Here is a 15206-nt window from a genome sequence, read left to right as displayed (position 1 = left end):
TTTGACAATACAATTTCTATGTATTTTTAATATTCAACTTTCACTTTGCATGGGCATTGAAAACTTCTGCCCATGCTGAAGAATTCTGCTAATGAACTGTGGGCATTCATTGCCATCAGATTTTTCAACAATAGTAGCATTATTGTTGGAAAAATTAGACGAAGAGAGGAGCCCCCACGTTTGACTTAAATACACAAAAATGCCAAAAATGAAGTATCAAATAAGAGCATCTCGGATGGGAGAGAGTATGCTTGTAACCGGTTGTACTAGCAAATACGTCCGCGCGTTGTTGCAGGAACCATTTGTTTTAGGCGTAATCTGATGAATAAAACACATTAAGTTGAATAAGAATGTCCCCATGATTAGTCTTCTCGTTTATTTTTCACAAACCAATCACATTTAAAATCCAAGTACAAAAGCTTTCAAAAGATAAATAAAAAATTTATATAACTAATTAGACTTTGAACATGCAATCAGGGCACATAATCGTATACCTAAAAATAGCAAGGAACTGGCTTCTTCCTCTCACAACTAGAGTTCCTGAAATTTCAAAAGAAAGTAAATCCGTTAGCAATTCAGAGAATTGGAGGACCAAATCGTATTAAATTTGAGTTAAATGAGCAAAGGTACACCAATTAAATGAGAAACTAAACACATTTCAAATCTATGTAATAGAAGAACAATTATGTTAAGACTCCCAAGATGGTGTCCTGAGCACAAAATTATAGGTTAAAGGTAAATCCAAATCCAAAGCACCAACCTTTTAACCCAAAATGAAAACAAAAAGCAGGGAACATATATTTGGGTTTTATTATTAGATTTTCTAAATCCTCAATTTGAATGTGTTGTAAAGATAATACCACCAACTAAGGGTGGCAATCTGACAATCGTTGTGCATGTCATGTCGACTCTATGCAACGGAATATATAAAATAAGGACAGCAGCAAAGAGCACCCATCTCTGCATTTCCACCAACATAAACAAAAGGGTCAAAATTTGAGTTTCTGATGACAAATGACACTTAAAACGGGTTCACCATCTCTTATTACTTATTCACAGTGTATAGTAAGATCAAGTATCACATTCATACACAATAATATCTAGTATTAAAGCTCTTTAGAGTTTCACTTCAAAACCTGAAGTTACAGCTTTAGATTATAATCACATTCATACAAGATAATATTTAGTACTAAAGCTTTTTCGAGTTTAACTCCAAAACTCAAGTTACAGCTTTGGATTATAATGTTCCCCTTAGCCAATGATCATTCACATTCAACAAAACCATTCCATCTGCTTCATTGATAAAGATTCATCAGCTATTTAACCCTACAAATAAGATGAACATATAAAATTTTGAATTCAAATCGAATCGCACAAACAAATTAGTTATGAATTGAGAACTATACCTTGCATGCAAGCCAAAATCCTGCCAAGATAAGAGGTTGGAGTAGCCAAAACCCGAACCCCTTTGCCTGCCATTGTCAATACCCGAACTGTGTTCTCCGGATTAGCCTGCCCAGTTTACAAGCGCGATTGCTGAAAAACTGAAGTGGCTTTACAATTTCATAAAAAGACAAACTTGATTAAAAATAGAAAGCCACACCTCAGAAACTATCCAATCTCTTCCCTGGATTGGATTTGATTGCCTCAGATTCTACTCTTTCAGCCGCACCCTTTGGAGTCTGGAGTTTATTTGGAAAACGTCCCGGAGTCCAGTTGTGCGGGGAGATTCAAGCAGATGCTACAGCACAAGCCGTCAGATTTGGACAAAGTGGTGGTGGTGGCTGTCTAGAGGCATATCAAAGCCAAAATTTAAACCACAATCCATCCCAAACTCTCAGAATCAGAACAAAAAGAGGCATGAAATCACAGGATTTAAGTGAATTAAGGCAGGGATGAAGCTCATCTTATAGTCAAAATATCAACTATTGAATTCCATGTTGCTTCTGCAATCATTTACCATTCTAAAACCATTACTCTATATCCAGTCGTTGTAGCTTGCAAAGAGTTGTGGATATGAATTTTAGTCAAAGTTAGAAAGATTATGTAGTATGCTAGGTAGATAGGAAAGTAAGAGGATTTACTTTTCCACCACATCGTCACCTCTAGTTCTGTTCCAAACAACGTCCCAGTACCTGTATTATAAGTTTACATATATCAAAGTTCAAACGAACCACAGATTATGCATGTATTTAGTAAATGAAAGAAATCAGTGCTGATATTTGTATATCGAAGATATAAAACTGTGTAGTTGCCCTTTATTCAATAAGGGCACTCAAAATCGAAAGATATGGTGGTGATGCAGATGCTAAGATTAGCAATTGGATTAGCTTTTGTTCTACAATTGGGGATGCAGATGCTAAGATGGCTTTGGAAAACAAAGTAATTGGAGTCATACCTTTCCAAATCAAGAGAGAAAATTGACAAAATTTATCATAAATTAGAGGCATACCTTTCTGAAGTGTGGAATTGGAATCAGCAGAAAATTGGTAGTACCCTGAAATTAACAACAAATTTAACAAATTGGATGATGAATATCAAAATAGAGAAGCCCTAAGAAGCAATTAAGAGGGAAAGAAAGTACGTCTACGATGAAGTTCAGATTGGGAGGGTGTGATAAGAAGAAATATTGGAGAATCTAATATACACGAAATATTCAGGATAAAGAAACTTCAAGTAGACAAATATAAAGATGAATGGGAAAAAAAACATAAGATTCTAGAAATAGAGGAAAAAAGAAGATCGATATCTAGCACCTACACACTGTTGCATTGAGTGGGGTCAAATCCGGGAGGCAGATTTCCACTTGGGATGGGCTCCATCTGCACATTGTAAAAAGTAGAAAGAAGATAAACAAATAATTCTAGAAAATCTAAGACCGTATCACAGATGATGCTACCCCCAAATAATCTATGAAAATGCACTAAAATCCCGAGAAAAGTATGAAACCAAGGAATTCAAAACAAAATTTTTGCAACCAAAAACAAATGTAATGACAATATACATTTGCTACTCTGATAAATTCCGGTCACCCATTCAAAATTAATTACAAACAGAATAAATTTTGAGCAATTGATAATTGTAAATAGTTTGCAATGCTGACATGCATAAGCAATTCAGAGACGATAAATAACTTTTTTTGTTTATAGAAGTTGAAAACATAATATTGAGAGATTATGAGATTTTGGAAAACCAAGAAAGTCTGATTCCTAAATTAAAAGGGGATTTGAATTCCAAAGAATTTGTGGAAACCGTAGAACAATTTCCAATGTAACCTTCTGGTAGAGTTTGCTATACTGAGAAAACCCCAATACTCACTTTAAAATAATGAAATTTAGACCTTTTTTGATACATTCATACCCCAACAGTAACAAATTTGTGTGAACAACTAAACCTATCACAACCTTACCAACACACCAATCTTCTGCACATTCTGAAACCCACAAATATATAAATCGAGACAACAGACGAACAAAAAGACAGTAACTTTCCCATGTTTCCTCGGCAACCAAACAGAGATAAAGGACAAAAAATAAAAACCAACAGTAAAAATGGTAGAAACTTTCCCACATTTTCTCAGCAACCAAACAGAGAAAAACGAAAAAAGAATCAAAACCCATGTGAGAAAATCCAAAAATTAAGCCAAAGGAAAGAACTTTAGCCATACCCATAACTCCACTAACGACACTGCGGACGGCGCAGTTGCTCCAAATGTCTTGGCCGCGCACCTCCTCCACCGTAGGTGGCCGTCGGGGCTCAATCGGCGGCTTCTCGACCTCTCTCGAGGCCCTAGGTTCGTTCTCCGGATTCGAGGCCATTACTGTAAAGCTTGAATGGGCAGCGAAATCAGCAACAACCCATAAATAGTCAGTTGTTTTGGAAGTCGGCAAGGGTGAAATTTTTGGATCGGTTAAAAAGGGTGGGGTTTTGGGTTCGCCGCCATAGACGTTTTGAGAGAAGTCTGAAACATATTCCAAAGAAATTATAACTTGGAATTGGTGACGCAGGGGGAGTTCTGGACGAATTACTGGAATTTGGTTGGTGAGTTTTGTTGTAAATGTTAAAAATATATCTGGGTTGGAGCTGAATAAAAAAGGATAAAGTTAGGAGCATAATGATATACATAAATGGATGCCAAAAGGGAAGATGACGCATCCCCTTTTTCCCAGAAATTCCCATCATAAGAACACTAAGGGGGCGTTTGTTTGCCCTCACTAAGTTGGACTGGACTGGATTTGACTAGCTATTAGTCCAATACTGTGTTTGTTCCATGCTGGGACTAACATTAATGAGACTAAAGGGGACTAGCATGGACAAAACCCTTCACTAAGAGGTCTTAGCGAGACCCCCCAATAACCATGGGACTAGCTAAGACTATCATCTCTTTCTCGTCATCGTCATGCTCAACGACCACTCCCGACAGACTCCTCATCATCTCCGGTCACCTAGATCAATCATTAACTTTCCGACTCTCTTTCAGATCCATTTCACAACCAACTTTCATATAAAATATACCAAATTGAAGCTGGGAGTGACAAGATTACGATTTTACCTGAATTGAGGCCAAAATGTGGTCGAATGTGGCTGGAAAATGGCCTGGAAGTCTCGGCCTGTTTGGGCTTCTTCAAATCCATGACAGATTCGAGCATTCAAAGCTAAGATCTCGATCTAGGGATGGTGATAAATTTTTTGGCGGTGCTAACTTCATCCAATTTAACGAGGGTTGGCCGGAAAACACATCGGGAAACCTGCAACTCGTCAGGAAAATTGGAGCCGTGAGGTTCCATTCGAACAACGCATTGCTAGAGAGGGAGGGAGGACAGAGAAATAGAGATTGGAATCAATAAAGAGTTTGACCAGGAATGAGAAAGAGACATGAATTGAGAGGTCTAAGAGGAAAAAAAGAGGGAGAGGTTGGGACGATGAGAGAAGAGGAAAAGAGTGGGACAGAAATGGTAGGAAAAGATGAAGAAAAAGATAAGATCATAATAAAATATTAATAATTTATATTTTTAATAATATAATATTAGAATTTGTTATTATCCAACTTCTTAGTCCAATACTGCACCAAACGCTTCACTAAGTTAGTCCAATTTAGTCTAGTCTAAGCCAGTCCAGCTTAGTTCTTGAAGCTAATCCAGTCCGAGATAGTCCGGCGCAACAAACACCCCCTAAGTTCTCAAGTGCAATATAGCTTAGAGGCCAATTTTGCTATCATAACCTTGGAAGTGCTAACATATCCCGACCATAATACTTCATCATAGCTCATGTTCAACATGTATCCAACTCTCAATAGTAAAACTTTAAGGTCTTTCATTAGGAATTGTAACTTATTGTATTGACCAAAACCCTAAATAATCAAACCAAAACATTGCTCAAGAGTTTCCAACATATCTTTTATCTTAGTGCCAAAAGGAGAACCCTCAAATTATAGCTTAACTAATTGAAAGATAAATAGAAATAAAAATACTCAAACTTACTGTCACTGTTTCAACTGAATAATAGCCACGGTCCACATAATCTCCCATAAACAAATAGTTTGTATCTGGGCACTGCAAACAAAATTGCAACAACAGGAAATAAATGTTAGTTTTGGAAATTGAAACATCCAACAGAACAAACCAGAAAACTACAAATTAGGAAAGAGAAAACATCACCAATAAGTAGCAACCTATTAAGTATCTTATATCAATTAGAAAAAAAAACACAAAGGATTTATTGCAAGAAGCACATAAGTGGTGTTTCCTGCAAAAAGCACCTAGGTGCTTTGTAACCCAAAAATGTTTTCAGTTGTTTTAAAATCACTTACAAATGAGTCCTTAACCAATCGAACCCAAAAGTGTTTTCAATTATTTTAAAATCACTTACAAACGAGCTCTTAACCAATCGAAAAGGAATAATATTGGAGGTGAAGTTAATTAGACTTAATTGTTTGGACTTCGGCGGTCATGGGCCGTTACCAGCTTCCTCACTTGGTTCTACTCCGATTAGTCCTTATGGGCTTATTAATTTTCTTTTGAACATTCGCCCTTCAAGTTGATTTGTGGTTGAATCCTCCTTCGGCATGATAAGATTAAGAGCCCAATAGGTCTGCTGGAAAGTGAGCAAACAGAAAAAAATAATAATAACCAGAAATTATCACAGTACGAAACCATGAAATTAACCATAAATCTTCTGTAAAATTTGTGTTCGTAAATTCTATTGGGATAACTTGTTCTTAATCTTACCACAGTTTATCCCTTCGAATGAAAATCAAAACAGTTAAAACAATCAAGACTAGGATAAAAGTATCACTTCTTGTATATGTAACTAACTTTGTTGTTGAAACATCAGAGGTGGAACTCTCCCTCTGACTAAATTATACATAACCTCATAAGTTAATTTGAAGTTAGCCATTAGGTGTTCCTAAGATATCATGGTTAACTTTTAGGGTTTTGAATAGTAGAGATACATAGAATTTCGAACAGCTGAAATGCTTATTACGTTGTGGAGTCACCAACTCTACTTCCCCTTAACACCTCCACCAACTCTCCACTAATATTATCGTTGTACTAAAAATAGAATAAATTACATTTCAACACCTCAAGTTTAGGTTGCATAAAAGCATCCCCAGTGAGGGGCTCTATATGGGGCTGGAAAAGTGGTGGATATAGCCCATTTTAGAGCTCCGAGGAATCTTTGAGGCTTTATAAAAGAATCTCTCCCAACTGGAGGCTATATATTTCGGGCTTTATATGGGGCTATACATATTTATTTATGTAGTAATCTGATTAAACAATGATTTTTTTTTTGTGTTAGCTTTTCTTATGTTGATTTTTGGACGTGCTATCTTAATTTTTTTTATGGACCTTTGAACCTAAAAAGTTCAAAATATGACAAAGTTAGATTTAATCACTTATGAATTGTTCATTGGATTAGATTATTTTATCTCAATCTCATTTGTTGAAAGAAACAAACCCCCACTTCGCCCTCTAAAATAGTTTGATTTTTCACGTATAACACAACAATTTACCTAGCACCAATTGGTAAATTAGTATCATACAATTTTGAAAAAAAATTATTTGAAATTTTCATCCACAATTTCATCCACCAATGCCCATGAACATTAAATCAATTTGAAATTTTAATTCTTATGGAATTTAAAACAATCATTAATTAGCCAAATTGCAAGAAAATAAGTAAGAAAAAAGAATTAAAAAATAATAATAAAAGGAGAGTATAAGTGTGTTCGCAAGTGAATAGAGAGTGATAGACTTTTGCTCATATGAGTTGCTACTTTTTTTGCGGGACCCACTATTTTTTGGGGCTAGATGTAACCTAATTTTATGCTACTTAAGAAGGGAAGTTGCTAGCCCCAGTGGTGGATCTAGCCCAATTTTCCGGCTCATTGGAGATGAAATTTCTCGCTAAAGCTTGAAATGTAATAGCCTCATGGAGGATAAAGCCCCCATTGGGGATGCTCTAACAATCTCATACTGCATGTTTTAAACATTTTAATGTTATACATCAATTTAATAGGCAAAAAAACCTTACATGAAATTATAAGTAATTAATTGAATTACTCTCTATATTGTCATTCAATTTTACAATATAAACTCAACTTCCTTAATTTGTAATTACAGCTTCCTTACCAATAGTTGAAGGTGGGGAAATTACGTTCCCAGATTTGTATTGTTTTTTACCATTATTCTTCAAGTATTCCAAAAGCTAGACTGCATGCACCTAAAAAAGTAAAGGAAAAAAAATAATGAAAACTAATGAAAATGGTTTGAAAACTTTGAGTTTTAACGATAAGAACAAAATAAAGTGTAAAGTGAATAGTATCAGAATTGACTTTTTAGTGTAAAAATGTGATTTTTCGTTAAAATGAACAGTAACATGAACTTTTCGTTAAAGTTTCCAAAAAAAAAAAAGGAAAAAGATTTTTTCTTTCTTCTGTGAACTGAAAAATGCAGTGTCGTTTGTTATGGTAGAGGCCGACATCATAATATATTGTGGCTGACTTTTGGTGGTGAGGTAGTCTCCATCGGGACAAGTATCTCTCTCGAGCCTCTCGATTGAATTCTGAATCGATCATATTATTATTACACATTAACAAATTAAATTAAATGTGAAATGGACCTGTCCTAAAGTATGAGCAGTATTGAAATGCAGACACACAGACCAACCCACAGGGAGAGAGAGAGAGAGAGAGAGATGCATGCATGCATGCATTGGCAAATGCTCATCTCTGATCGATCGATCGACCAGATTTATATCAGAGCATTACTTTTATTTATTTTCTTTTTCTTCATCACAAGTATACATCACTTTCCATATCCAGATTAAAGTTCCCAAACCCCATGTCCGATTCCCCCAGTTCCCTTCTTTCTTTGCATGTCTATCATTCAATGTTGCAACTTTCTTACTTTGCGGGGAGTAACTTCAATGCATGCATGAACCTCAATTAATCCCGTATTGTGAGTAAAATTTCTATTTTTAACCACTAAATCAGAACAACCACCGCTGGGTAAGCAAACATGAGATACTTTCATAAAATATCAAAATTAAAGACAAACTTCACACATCTAGAACCTGACAACCAGTATACAAACTTAAAACAAAAACCAGGCTCAATCGTACGTATTTCCACAAATGCTTGTATAAAGATGTACATACACACCTGATTCATATCACACATCCATACACAGGTGAGAATGCTTATTCCTGCCACCATAGCGTTGTTGCTTTAGTATGTGTTTTCACTGAGAAGAAAAGGAAAGAGCATCATGAAAAATTTAGTTCCAATATACCTGAGAACAATTATAATAGCACAGATAGAGAAGTCTAACATGGGAAAAGCACTATCCAATTAGGAGGCTTCTAGTGGTGAAGCCAGGATTTGTTGAGGGGATGGGCGAAATTCAAAAGAGTGTAAGGTTCAATCAAAGCGGTTGCTTTCACATTGGAGAGTGCAAAGTTTTGAGTCTATTCATAGCAGAAAATAGTCTCTCCACCAAGGTGGTTGCAAGCAATAATATCAAAGCCAATGTAAGAAGCTTAAATTGGTTAGGATTAGATCCTAAAAAATGTTAAACGCTAGTCAAACAGCAGACTAGAACCTAGCATCTAGGTGCCTAGGCAGGAGCCTAGATAGATTTAAATTAGGGAGTCTTAACGAAACACTCATGGTACTGTTCACTTTTGACATTAAGGACATTTTTACTGTAAAAAAGTCACTCCTGATACTATTCACTTAAAACACATTTTTGTTCTTTTGGTTAAAACTCAAAAGTTTTCAAATCATTTTCATTAGTTTTCCTATTATTTGAAACATGAAACAAGTCCTCAAAGTCACATCGGAAATTCATTGAAAGTAGTAACGGCTAGAAAAAAAACCATACAAATTCGAGTATGAAATAACCTCCTCCATATTGTATTAACAACATTATGGTAGTTTTAGTATTGAAAGTTTTATTTTATGTGGTATTTTGTGGGTATGGTTTATCTAAAATATTTCATTGAAGCACTTATGTCTTTAAAGTATAATTAGGGACCAATCAGAAGATCAAACCAAAAGAAAGATAGACCAAGCCAAACCATTTAACCAAAATCAAAGGAACCAAGTCGAACGGAAAAAAGATGGAAGGAAAAATGGGAAAGTAAAAACGGAGAAAAGCAACAAAAGAAGGATAGAAGAAAAAGTAACAAAATGCAACGTTTCATTTAAAAGGAATGCTGAAACGACGTTGAGGGGTTCCTCGGGCAGGAGTTGCCCTCCTTTGCAACAGGCAGCCCACCAACACTAGCCCACCGACACCATGGCTGTTTATGTGGCTTTTCGATGACTTAAGGGGCGGATTCCTTGCTCTGCATGTGAATTTCTGACGATCGGAGGGGTGGCCACCCCTCCTTGCCCTACTGTGGCTTCACCACTGGAGGCTTCAGTTATAACTGGTTTATAATGAGACATTTAGTAGTTCTTGTGTGACGTAATTCTATTTTGGTTTTTGTATAATCGATAGGATTGAGGTTGTAATTGCAACATATATGTAGTTATATCCAGTGGCAGATCCAGGATTTTAACTTAGGGTGGTCCCAACATAAAAGCTCCAAAAAAACAAAAAAACAAAAAACAAGACGAAAATATCATTGAACAAATAAATGGTAAACTACAATTTTCATTCATAATCTTTTTGCTTAACAAGCTAGATATACTAAATTTGTCCACGACGGGATCTCATACTTTGAAAACGTGTCATGATAGTTTCATTGTCAATACAAGAAAAAACTTCTTTCTCAATGTAAACAACTAAGCTATCATTTAACCATTGATCCCCCATTCTGTTGTCGAGTGAACTCTTAATGATATTCATGGCGGAAAATGCTCTCTCCACTGATGCAGTTGCAACAGGTAAAACCAAAGCCAATTCAATAAATAAATATACATATTGAAATACTTGATGCAACCTTTTTTCCACCATTTTCTTAGCAAGATCACTAATGCTCTGCAACTGAGAAAAGTCACTTCTCGAATGCATATAATGAATATAAATATCGAGTTGATCTTCAAGTGCCAATAGGTCTTGCTTCGTAAAATCTTGAGGGTACAATTGGGCAAGGCGAAGTAGCTTTTCTTTGTCAAAAGCTGCAAAAGAATCATTTGGAATCAAACTAACCAAACAAATGAGCAATTCGGTAATTGTTTCATTAAAGCGATCATTTAACTCTATAAGCTAGGAATCAATGACAACAAAAAAGAGCTCCACTTTGTAATGATGACAGTTGGTCTTTTTGTGGGTATTACGGTGCAATCTCCCATGAGCTACATATATCTCATCCATGTTAATAACCTCAATATGATGGACACAAAATGACAATACTTTGTCAACCAAAAGGTCAAACCCCTCATCATTCCGCATGTAAAGTAGTTGTTCTTTACATGTGTTGACTAAAGCCATTGCATTCACAATCTCTTGATCATCCTTTTGTAATGCTTGTGATAAATCATTTATGATTCCCAATATAGATTTCATCAAAAATAGGAGAAACACAAACTCAAAAAATTGTATGTCTTTCAATAACCTATTTGCTTTGACCACACTATCATTGGTATTATCATCAACAATAATTTCAAGCATATTGACCACGGATGAGAACATAGTAATCAAACTAATCAAAGTACCATAATGTGAATTCCATCTTGTAGCTCCGGCACGTTTGAGACTAGTTTTTTGATTTAAGCCTCGTCCCGTCATAAGAGAATCATTTTCAAGAGCTTTCATAAGTTCTTTTTGTTGCATATCTCTAAGTGCATCACGACGCTTACATGAAGCTCCAATGTTATTTACCACATTATTAGCCAATAGGAAGAATGTGTTAACATCAACATTATCCTTTGCTATGGCTACAAGAGCTAATTGGAGTTGATGAGCAAAATAATAAACATAGAATGCACAAGGTTGATCATTCAAAATCTTTGCCTTGAGTCCATTGAACTCACATTTCATTTTACTAGCACCATCGTAACCTTGCCCTCGTAAATTGGAGAAGCTCAACTCATTGAAATGAATGAAGGCATCAATAGACTCCTTTAATGTGTTTGAAGTGGTGTCGGGAACATGTTGAACTCCTACAAACCTTTCAATGACTTTCCCATTTTTGTCCACATAACGCAAAACCACCGCCATTTGCTCCTTTATAGGAACATCACGTGCCTCGTCAACCAATATAGAAAAGAACCTAGCATTCTTCATATCACTTATGATAGTTTTAATGGTTTCAATAGAACATGAATGAACAAGATCTTTTTCAATTGAAGGAGCTATTAGCTTGAGATTTCCTGGAGCTTTATCTAACACCACGACCTTTATTTTCTCATCATGATCTGCAAGGAATTGCAAGAACTCCAAATAGTTACCTCTAGAAATGAAAGACCTTGTCGCAACAAAAACTTAGTGCAATAAATTGACGCATTCAAGCAAGTGCGATAAACCATACAAGCTTCTTCTGATTGTTTGACCACAACTGTTTCAATATGTGTCTTTTGATTCATTAGATTACCAGCAGCTTCAACAGCTTTATTGTGAAAGCTACCAACCATTCCCACATGTTTTTCAAAACAGGCTCTTGCATGCTTCCAATTTTGAAAGCCTATCTCATTAAAGACGTCACTGCCTGATTGTTCAAAGTTGACTTTGAATAAATAGCAATAAAAGCAAACTGTAGCATCTTTAGATATACTATATTCCAACCAATGAAATTCCTTCAACCAATTATCAACGAATCGTCGCTTTTTATTCGAATGCAAAGTGAATGGAAAATCATGATCTTTAGCTCTAAAAGGCCCCATCAATATACATGCTCTTCAGATCTCATCTCGAATATCTGGAGGATAATCCTTCATTGGAATTCTCTTTCCGGGGCCTCTCTCAAGATTATCCAAATCAACTTTTAACTCATTTTGTTGTGGAGTGGAATTACCCCCAATTGGATTAGAACTACTTGGAATTGGAGGGGAACTGTTCGGAATAGGATTGGAACTATCCAAGTTTGGAGATGAACTATTTGGAATATAATTGTCCGAACTAATCGATGATGATTTTCGCTTGTAATATCGTTCTATACTTCTAATTTCTACACATATCAATTAATAAAAAAATCTATATCAATTGATGAAACTACAAAAATATTATATGAAAAATGAGAATTCAGATTCATTTATAAATTTATAATTAGGTCCGTGCCTGTGGGATTCTAATATTATGAATGTCAAAGACAAGCATGCCACAAATAGACTGCCATCACTTCGAAGAAACATTAAAAGTTTAATTCATCACCAAATTCACCACCAAACATTAAAAATAAAAATACTTCTTAAACAAAATATCTAACACCACAAATAAATTAATATCAGATAGTGGATGGTAAAATTATATAAATATCTAACACCACAAATAATTTAATATCAGATAGTGGATGGCAAAATTATTTAATGGACAGAGTCAAAGAGAGTACAAACCTCTTCGACCAAGAAGAAGAGGACCAACGGCTAGCCTCCAAACCAAAGCTTTACACGAAGAAAAAATGCAAAAGGGTTACAGATTTTCACCAGAAATATTGTCGCCCCGCCCGTCGGTGCAACGGTGAACAGAAACTAGAGTGCAGCAAAGAGTTGATCGATGTTGTAAGGAACAAGAGCAGGCTGAGCGGCAAACAATTAGGTATTATTGGTAAAGTGAAGGTTCTGATTGCTCTATTGTGTGAAGGAGCTGAGTGCTCTATCGTGTGAGGGTTCTCACGGGAGTGAGGTTTTAAATTTTTTTAATGACTTGGCTCAAAACGACGTCATTTTGGCCAAGTCATTATGCAGCATCACTTGCACAACATCACTAGTGCAACATCACTTGTACAGCATCACTAACATGGGTCCTTGAAGATCCTCACAGCCATTTTTCCGAGCTTCGGGTGGTCCTGGGACCACCCTGGTCCCTTAATAGATCCGCCCCTGATTATATCGCTAAGAATAGCAAATCCATACATGGGTCTCCTCACTTTCATAGTTGACTAACAGTAGACTCGAAGACTGGAAGATTTTTAGAAAACTATAATGACGAGTTTTCCTAAAATTATGAAGATTATACCAATCATTTGTTATTTTCAAGTCACAAAGTGACAGTATAAATTAGGAGGAGACTGTCAAGGGATTAAAAGGGAGAAATCGTAGTTCAGCCGTGGATTTCTTTTGCGAAGTTCTAGACATCAGACCCATGTTTTTAGTCCAGGTTGAATTTTTTGCCTCCAGCTCGAGTAGAGAAGAGTAGTTTGTAACTTTTAGTTCTACCTCATACTATGGTCTAAATACATGAAAGAAAAGAAGGCAATGAGAATCACTTGCATTGGAATGAATCAATCACAAATTTCACCACCGTCACCTTTCATGGCAAATCTCTGGCTGCTTGCGAGCAGCTGTACAACGCAGGCTACAAAAACATTTTCTGAGTTCAAGGAGGTTTAGGCCATCTCTAACCGGAGGCTGGCCACTCTTCAAGATATTAATATTTTAATGAACAATACAGAATTATATTTACCTTCATCTCCAACCGACGACCAAAAAGCTATATGGCTCGTTTTAGCATTGCCACAAAAAATCATCTCCGACTAAGGATCAAACATAATTTATTATTTAAATTTAAAAACTACAACAATTTAAATTTAAAAACAACTTATATTTAAAAACTACAACTTATTTATAAAAACTACAATTTAAATTCATAAAAAAAAAAAAAAAAAAAAAAATTTGGCCCAAAAAAACAATAAAAAATAAAAAAATTGAACCCAACTGTAACTAACGTCAACTATCAGTTGTATTTAAAATTTTGACCTACCATTCCCGTCTGAAATAACTGACAAGAATAAATACAATGTTGTCAGATATAACCACTAAGAATAATGAAAATTCTGATCCTATCCAAGGCTAGCTAAGTTGGGCCAGTCGGTTGACCTTTTGTCCCCTTTTTGTCCAATGAAGCCCACGAGCCATTTGACCTCACTCTCGATTTGAGATAATTTTTAAGTTATTTTCGATTATTTGAACCATTCGGTTGGAGATAGGATGCTGAAGCGATAGTTGTGGTTTTGGTGGTTGGATATTCTTTTTTTACTTAGCATTTCAACGTATATTTTCTTTTTCGGTGCTTTTGGTGCGAATCTTATGTGGGAGCAGGATCTTGTCAGAGAAGGACCTCAGCCATTTAAGTTTGCTGGAATTGGTGGGGTCTCAGAATTCCTTGGGTAACTATCTGGTCTTGCTCACTTTCCACTCAATTTCTGAGCAACAGAAAGATCAAGCCAAATCAAAACCAACAACTTTCAACTAAATTGCACAAAAGAGTCAAAATTTAATTGCTATACAGAACTATCAGTTCAATCGAAAGCAATCAGAATTCGAGACCCTACCTCCTCCATTCTCTGAGAGCGAAGCCCTCCTCAGGCAACATCTCCGACAGAGCCGGCAAAATCGGATCGGCGGACCCGCCAAACCCTCCATCAAAGCCCTGGCCGTTCGATTCGGCGTAGATCGACGGAGGGGAGAAGGCCTCCGACGCCGGCTGAGTGGCGAAAGCGTCGTCTACGGCGGAGCCATGGAAGATTGGGGAATCGGTGGCGGAGTCCTTGAGCGACTCGGAGTCGACGAAGGAGTCGAATCGCTGGAAGGAGAGTCGGGG

General features: G+C 36.2%; 2 long non-coding RNA genes and 1 pseudogene across 5 annotated transcripts; all 3 read right to left on the bottom strand.

Moving 5' to 3' along the window:
• LOC137725846 (uncharacterized) lies at positions 1–5454 on the bottom strand. 3 transcript variants are annotated; one of them, XR_015962502.1, is made up of 9 exons: positions 5169–5454; positions 3668–4189; positions 2757–2822; positions 2453–2497; positions 2085–2135; positions 1604–1788; positions 1407–1512; positions 495–540; positions 1–318 (listed from the first exon to the last, which is right to left on the bottom strand). It is a non-coding gene; the product is annotated as an uncharacterized LOC137725846 (long non-coding RNA). The 3 variants fall into 3 exon arrangements; XR_015962503.1 differs by having other exon boundaries at positions 2761–2822; XR_015962504.1 differs by lacking the exons at positions 2757–2822; positions 3668–4189; positions 5169–5454 and adding an exon at positions 2585–2745.
• Positions 5455–7399: 1945 nt separating this feature from the next.
• On the bottom strand, positions 7400–15073 carry LOC148696704 (uncharacterized). 2 transcript variants are annotated; one of them, XR_015962507.1, is made up of 3 exons: positions 14938–14990; positions 8663–8744; positions 7400–7722 (listed from the first exon to the last, which is right to left on the bottom strand). It is a non-coding gene; the product is annotated as an uncharacterized LOC148696704 (long non-coding RNA). The 2 variants fall into 2 exon arrangements; XR_015962508.1 differs by lacking the exons at positions 7400–7722; positions 8663–8744 and adding an exon at positions 12897–14808 and having other exon boundaries at positions 14938–15073.
• LOC137724696 (uncharacterized) lies at positions 10145–12318 on the bottom strand (annotated as a pseudogene).
• Positions 15074–15206: the final 133 nt, after the last annotated feature.

The sequence above is a fragment of the Pyrus communis genome, chromosome 5, assembly GCF_041283825.1.
Source record: "Pyrus communis isolate YQ-2024b chromosome 5, ASM4128382v1, whole genome shotgun sequence".
In the NCBI taxonomy this organism is placed as follows: domain Eukaryota; kingdom Viridiplantae; phylum Streptophyta; class Magnoliopsida; order Rosales; family Rosaceae; genus Pyrus; species Pyrus communis.
The sequence above is the reverse complement of the archived record's forward strand: the minus strand, read 5'-3'. Positions and strand labels throughout refer to the sequence as shown.